The following is an 8,164-nucleotide window of genomic DNA, read 5'->3' on the forward strand; positions in this document are numbered from 1 at the left end:
ATCAACTTACATAAGCGTCAATGGAATCCAAGTACATTGGCATCAATAGAATGAACAAACATGAAGAAATGCCATTGGAAATGAATGGGAAAAATTTTCGACGTCCATAGACGTCAATGGTTTCAACTTACATAAGCGTCAATGGAATCCAAGTACATTGGCATCAATAGAATGAACAAACATGAAGAAATGCCATTGGAATTAATGGGAAGTTTGGACGTCCGTGGACGTCAATGGCATCACCCTCCATAAGCAGCAATGCAATCGGGGACATTTGGGGGACACGTCCTATTGATATCTAGTCATTTTCTGTTGATTTGGGGAAAAAAAAAAAATTCCCATTGAAAATGAATGGGAAAAATTTTGGACGTCCATGGACGTCAATGGTATCAACTTACATAAGCGTCAATGGAATCCAAGTACATTGGCATCAATAGAATGAACAAACATGAAGAAATGCCATTGGAAATGAATGGGAAGTTTGGACGTCCCTGGACGTCAATGGCATGACCCTCCATAAGCAGCAATGCAATCGGGGACATTTGGGGGACACGTCCTATTGATATCTAGTCATTTTCTGTTGATTTGGGGAAAAAAAAAAAATTCCCATTGAAAATGAATGGGAAAAATTTTGGACGTCCATGGACGTCAATGGCAGCACCCTCCATAAGCGTCAATGGAGTTGGGGACGTTTGGGGTATACGTCCTATTGATATCTGGTCATTTTCTGTTGATTTGGAGAAATTTAGTTTTTTCCCCATTGAAAATGAATGGGGAAAATTTTGGACGTCCATGGAAGTCAATGGCGGCACCCTTCATAAGCGTCAATGGAATTGGGGAAGTTTGGGGGACACGTCCTATTGATATCTGGTCATTTTCTGTTGATTTGGGGAAATTTTGTTTTTTCCCCATTGAAAATGAATGGGAAAAATTTTGGACGTCCATGGCCGTCAATGGCATCGACATCCATATAGTCAATAGAATCCAAGTACATTGGCATCAGTAGATTCGACATGCATGGCCGTCAATGGCATCAATGCAATGTAAATTCCATAGAAATCCCATTGAAATGAATGGGAAATTTTCCCATTAGAAATGAATGGGATAGTTTTTGGCAAATTACCGGGGAACCGTAAATTTTTACCAAATTCTGTATACAACTTTTATGCCCCTCACCGTCCCGGAATTTTTGATACCCAAATTATGTGATTTGGTCAAAAATTGTAGGACTAGATACATTTTGAAAAAAAAAAAAAAAATCTGGAAAATTGCCGTTTGCGGGAAAACGGAAAATTTTTCGGGGCCCTTTTTAAAAAAGCCATCGTCGCGCAAAAATTCCGGACGTTTCGATATCCGAACGGTGCCGATCGGTGCAGCGGTTCGGGCTGTGCGGCGCGCCGAAAAAACGCGGAGAATAAGATGAATAATAACTAGAAACTGCAATTTCGGGAGAAATTACACACCTTGGTCTTTCCTCTGTGGAGATACAAATCTTAGCCCTACTCAGGTCTATCAATAGAATGGACCATAATGCCAGTCATTGGCACTAAACAAAGTTAAAGCCATGAGAAAAGATTGGGAGAATTGGACGTCCATGTCCGTCAATGGCAGCACCCTCCATAATTGTTAATGGAATCGGGGAAGTTTGGGGGACACGTCCTATTGATATGTAGTCATTTTCTGTTGATTTGGGAAAAAAAAAAAAATCCCATTGAAAATGAATGGGAAAAATTTTGGACGTCCATGGACGTCAATGGTATCAACTTACATAAGCGTCAATGGAATCCAAGTACATTGGCATCAATAAAATGAACAAACATGAAGAAATGCCATTGGAAATGAATGGGAAGTTTGGACGTCCATGAACGTCAATGGCATCACCCTCCATAAGCGGCAATGCAATCGGGGACATTTGGGGGACACGTCCTAATGATATCTAGTCATTTTCTGTTGATTTGGGAAAAAAAAAAAAATCCCATTTAAAATGAATGGGAAAAATTTTGGACGTCCATGGACGTCAATGGTATCAACTTACATAAGCGTCAATGGAATCCAAGTACATTGGCATCAATAGAATGAACAAACATGAAGAAATGCCTTTGGAAATGAATGGGAAGTTTGGACGTCCATGGACGCCAATGGCATCACCCCCCATAAGCGGCAATGCAATCGGGGACATTTGGGAGACACGTCCTAATGATATCTAGTCATTTTCTGTTGATTTGAGGAAAAAAAAAAAATTCCCATTGAAAATGAATGGGAAAAATTTTGGACGTCCATGGACGTCAATGGTATCAACTTACATAAGCGTCAATGGAATCCAAGTACATTGGCATCAATAGAATGAACAAACATGAAGAAATGCCATTGGAAATAAATGGGAAGTTTGGACGTCCGTGGACGTCAATGGCATCACCCTCCATAAGCAGCAATGCAATCGGGCACATTTGGGGGAAACGTCCTATTGATATCTAGTCATTTTCTGTTGATTTGGGGAAAAAAAAAAAAATTCCCATTGAAAATGAATGGGAAAAATTTTGGACGTCCATGGACGTCAATGGTATCAACTTACATAAGCGTCAATGGAATCCAAGTACATTGGCATCAATAGAATGAACAAACATGAAGAAATGCCATTGGAAATAAATGGGAAGTTTGGACGTCCATGAACGTCAATGGCATCACCCTCCGTAAGCGGCAATGCAATCGGGGACATTTGGGGGACACGTCCTAATGATATCTAGTCATTTTCTGTTGATTTGAGGAAAAAAAAAAATTTCCCATTGAAAATGAATGGGAAAAATTTTGGACGTCCATGGACGTCAATGGTATCAACTTACATAAGCGTCAATGGAATCCAAGTACATTGGCATCAATAGAATGAACAAACATGAAGAAATGCCATTGGAAATTAATGGGAAGTTTGGACGTCCGTGGACGTCAATGGCATCACCCTCCATAAGCAGCAATGCAATCGGGCACATTTGGGGGAAACGTCCTATTGATATCTAGTCATTTTCTGTTGATTTGGGGAAAAAAAAAAAAATTCCCATTGAAAATGAATGGGAAAAATTTTGGACGTCCATGGACGTCAATGGTATCAACCTACATAAGCGTCAATGGAATCCAAGTACATTGGCATCAATAGAATGAACAAACATGAAGAAATGCCATTGGAAATAAATGGGAAGTTTGGACGTCCATGAACGTCAATGGCATCACCCTCCGTAAGCGGCAATGCAATCGGGGACATTTGGGGGACACGTCCTAATGATATCCAGTCATTTTCTGTTGATTTGGGGAAAAAAAAAAAAAATTCCCATTGAAAATGAATGGGAAAAATTTTGGACGTCCATGGACGTCAATGGTATCAAATTACATAAGCGTCAATGGAATCCAAGTACATTGGCATCAATAGAATGAAAAAACATGAAGAAATGGCATTGGAAATGAATGGAAATTTTGTTGTCCATGGACGTCAATGGCAGCACCCCCTATAAGCGTCAATGGAGTTCGGAACGTTTGGGGGAGACGTACTATTGATAACTGGTCATTTTCTGATGATTTGGGGAAATTTAGTTTTTTCCCCATTGAAAATGAATGGGAAAAATTTTGGACGTCCATGGACGTCAATGGCAGCACCCCCCATAAGCGTCAATGGAGTTGGGGACGTTTGGGGTATACGTCCTATTAATATCTGGTCATTTTCTGTTGATTTGGGGAAATTTAGTTTTTTCCCCATTGAAAATGAATGGGAAAAATTTTGGACGTCCATGGCCGTCAATGGCATCGACATCCATATAGTCAAATGAATCCAAGTACATTGGCATCAATAGATTCGACATGCATGGCCGTCAATGGCATCAATGCAATGTAAAGTCCATTGGAAATACTATTGAAAGTGAATGGGAACTTTTCCCATTGGAAATGAATGGGATAGTTTTTGGCAAATATCCGGAGAACCGTAAATTTTTTCCAAATTCTGTATACAATCTTTATGCCCCCCACCGTCCCGGAATTTTTGATGTCCAAATTATGTGATTTGCTCAAAAATTGTAGGACAAGTAGCGTTTTGAAAAAGTTGTAAAAAATCGGAAAATTGCCGTTTACGGGCGAACGAAAAATTTTTCGGGGTCGTTTGAAAAATTCCCATCGTCGCGCGAAAATTCCGGTCGTGTCGATACTTGAACGGTGCCGATTGGTGGTACGGTTCGGGCTGCGCGGCGCGCCGAAAAAACGCGGAGAAACCATTGCATAATAATAATAATAACTAGAAACTGCAATTTCGGGAGAAATTACACCTTGGTCTTTCCTCTGTGGAGATACAAATCTTAGCCCCACTCAGGTCTATCAATAGAATGGACCATAATGCCAGTCAATGGCACTAAACAAAGTAAAAGCCATTAGAAAAGATTGGGAGAATTGGACGTCCATGGCCGTCAATGGCATCACCCTCCATAAGCGGCAATCCAATCAGGGACATTTGGGGGACACGTCCTAATGATATCTAGTCATTTTCTGTTGATTTGGGGAAAAAAAAAAATTCCCATTGAAAATGAATGGGAAAAATTTTGGACGTCCATGGACGTCAATGGTATCAATTTACATAAGCGTCAATGGAATCCTAGTACATTGGCATCAATAGAATGAACAAACATGAAGAAATGCCATTGGAAATGAATGGGAAGTTTGGACGTCCGTGGACGTCAATGGCATCACCCTCCATAAGAGGCAATGCAATCGGGGACATTTGGGGGACACGTCCTATTGATATCTAGTCATTTTCTGTTGATTTGGGGAAAAAAAAAAAATTCCCATTGGAAATGAATGGGAAAATTTTTGGACGTCCATGGACGTCAATGGTATCAACTTACATAAGCGTCAATGGAATCCAAGTACATTGGCATCAATAGAATGAACAAACATGAAGAAATGCCATTGAAAATAAATGGGAAGTTTGGACGTCCATGGACGTCAATGGCATCACCCTCCATAAGCGGCAATCCAATCGGGGACATTTGGGGGACACGTCCTAATGATATCTAGTCATATTCTGTTGATTTGGGGAAAAAAAAAAATTCCCATTGAAAATGAATGGGAAAAATTTTGGACGTCCATGGACGTCAATGGTATCAATTTACATAAGCGTCAATGGAATCCAAGTACATTGGCATCAATAGAATGAACAAACATGAAGAAATGCCATTGGAAATGAATGGGAAGTTTGGACGTCCATGAACGTCAATGGCATCACCTTCCATAAGAGGCAATGCAATCGGGGACATTTGGGCGACACGTCCTATTGATATCTAGTCATTTTCTGTTGATTTGGGGAAAAAAAAAAAATTCCCATTCAAAATGAATGGGAAAAATTTTGGACGTCCATGGACGTCAATGGTATCAACTTACATAAGCGTCAATGGAATCCAAGTACATTGGCATCAATAGAATGAACAAACATGAAGAAATGCCATTGGAAATGAATGGGAAGTTTGGACGTCCATGGACGTCAATGGAATCACCCTCCATAAGCGGCAATGCAATCGGGGACATTTGGGGGACACGTCCTAATGATATCTAGTCATTTTCTGTTGATTTGGGGAAAAAAAAAATTTCCCATTAAAAATGAATGGGAAAATTTTTGGACGTCCATGGACGTCAATGGCAGCACCCCCCATAAACGTCAATGGAGTTGGGGACGTTTGGGGTATACGTCCTATTAATATCTGGTCATTTTCTGTTGATTTGGGGAAATTTAGTTTTTTCCCCATTGAAAATGAATGGGAAAAATTTTGGACGTCCATGGACGACAATGGCAGCACCCTCCATAAGCGGCAATGCAATCGGGGACATTTGGGGGACACATCCTAATGATATCTAGTCATTTTCTGTTGATTTGGGGAAAAAAAAAAATTCCCATTGAAAATGAATGGGAAAATTTTTGGACGTCCATGGACGTCAATGGCAGCACCCCCCATAAGCGTCAATGGAGTTGGGGACGTTTGGGGGACACGTCCTATTGATATCTGGTCATTTTCTGTTGATTTGGGGAAATGTAGTTTTTTCCCCATTGAAAATGAATGGGAAAAATTTTGGACGTCCATGGCCGTCAATGGCATCGACATCCATATAGTCAATTGAATCCAAGTACATTGGCATCAATAGATTCGACATGCATGGCAGTCAATGGCATCAATGTAATGTAAATTCCTTTGGAATCCCATTGAAATGAATGGGAAATTTTCCCATTAGAAATGAATGGGATAGTTTTTGGCAAATATCCGGGGAACCGTAAATTTTTTCCAAATTCTGTATACAATCTTTATGCCCCCCACCGTCCCGGAATTTTTGATGTCCAAATTATGTGATTTGGTCAAAAATTGTAGGACAAGTAGCGTTTTGAAAATTTTTTTAAAAATCGGAAAATCGCCGTTTACGGGTGAACGGAAAAATTTTCGGGGTCGTTTGAAAAATTCCCATCGTCGCGCGAAAATTCCGGTCGTGTCGATACTTGAACGGTGCCGATCGGTGGTACGGTTCGGGCTGCGCGGCGCGCCGAAAAAACGCGGAGAAACCATTGCATAATAATAATAATAACTAGAAACTGCAATTTCGGGAGAAATTACACACCTTGGTCTTTCCTCTGTGGAGATACAGATCTTAGCCCCACTCAGGTCTATCAATAGAATGGATCATAATGCCAGTCATTGGCAAAAAACAAAGTAAAAGCCGTTAGAAATGAATGGGAGAATTGGACGTCCATGAACGTCAATGGCATCACCCTCCATAAGCGGCAATGCAATCGGGGACATTTGGGGGACACGTCCTAATGATATCTAGTCATTTTCTGTTGATTTGGGAGAAGAAAAAAAAATCCCATTGAAAATGAATGGGAAAAATTTTGGACGTCCATGGACGTCAATGGTATCAACTTACATAGGCGTCAATGGAATCCAAGTACATTGGCATCAATAGAATGAACAAACATGAAGAAATGCCTTTGGAAATGAATGGGAAGTTTGGACGTCCATGGACGTCAATGGCATCACCCCCCATAAGCGGCAATGCAATCGGGGACATTTGGGGGACACGTCCTAATGATATCTAGTCATTTTCTGTTGATTTGGGGAAAAAAAAAATTTCCCATTGAAAATGAATGGGAAAAATTTTGGACGTCCATGGACGTCAATGGTATCAACTTACATAAGCGTCAATGGAATCCAAGTACATTGGCATCAATAGAATGAACAAACATGAAGAAATGCCATTGGAAATTAATGGGAAGTTTGGACGTCCGTGGACGTCAATGGCATCACCCTCCATAAGCAGCAATGCAATCGGGCACATTTGGGGGAAACGTCCTATTGATATCTAGTCATTTTCTGTTGATTGGGGGAAAAAAAAAAAAATCCCATTGAAAATGAATGGGAAAAATTTTGGACGTCCATGGACGTCGATGGTATCAACTTACATAAGCGTCAATGGAATCCAAGTACATTGGCATCAAAAGAATGAACAAACATGAAGAAATGCCATTGGAAATGAATGGGAAGTTTGGACGTCCCTGGACGTCAATGGCATCACCCTCCATAAGCAGCAATGCAATCGGGGACATTTGGGGGACAGGTCCTATTGATATCTAGTCATTTTCTGTTGATTTGGGGAAAAAAAAAAAATTCCCATTGAAAATGAATGGGCAAAATTTTGGACGTCCATGAACGTCAATGGCAGCACCCCCCATAAGCGTCAATGGAATTGGGGCGTTTGGGATATACGTCCTATTGATATCTGGTCATTTTCTGTTGATTTGGAGAAATTTAGTTTTTTCCCCATTGAAAATGAATGGGAAAAATTTTGGACGTCCATGTAAGTCAATGGCAGCACCCTTCATAAGCGTCAATGGAATTGGGGAAGTTTGGGGGACACGTCCTATTGATATCTGGTCATTTTCTGTTGATTTGGGGTAATTTTGTTTTTTCCCCATTGAAAATGAATGGGAAAAATTTTGGACGTCCATGGCCGTCAATGGCATCGACATCCATATAGTCAATTGAATCCAAGTACATTGGCATCAGTAGATTCGACATGCATGGCCGTCAATGGCATCAATGCAATGTAAATTCCATTGGAAATCCCATTGGAAGTGAATGGGACTTTTCCCATT

Source organism: Corythoichthys intestinalis, chromosome 17, assembly GCF_030265065.1.
Source record: "Corythoichthys intestinalis isolate RoL2023-P3 chromosome 17, ASM3026506v1, whole genome shotgun sequence".
NCBI lineage: Eukaryota > Metazoa > Chordata > Actinopteri > Syngnathiformes > Syngnathidae > Corythoichthys > Corythoichthys intestinalis.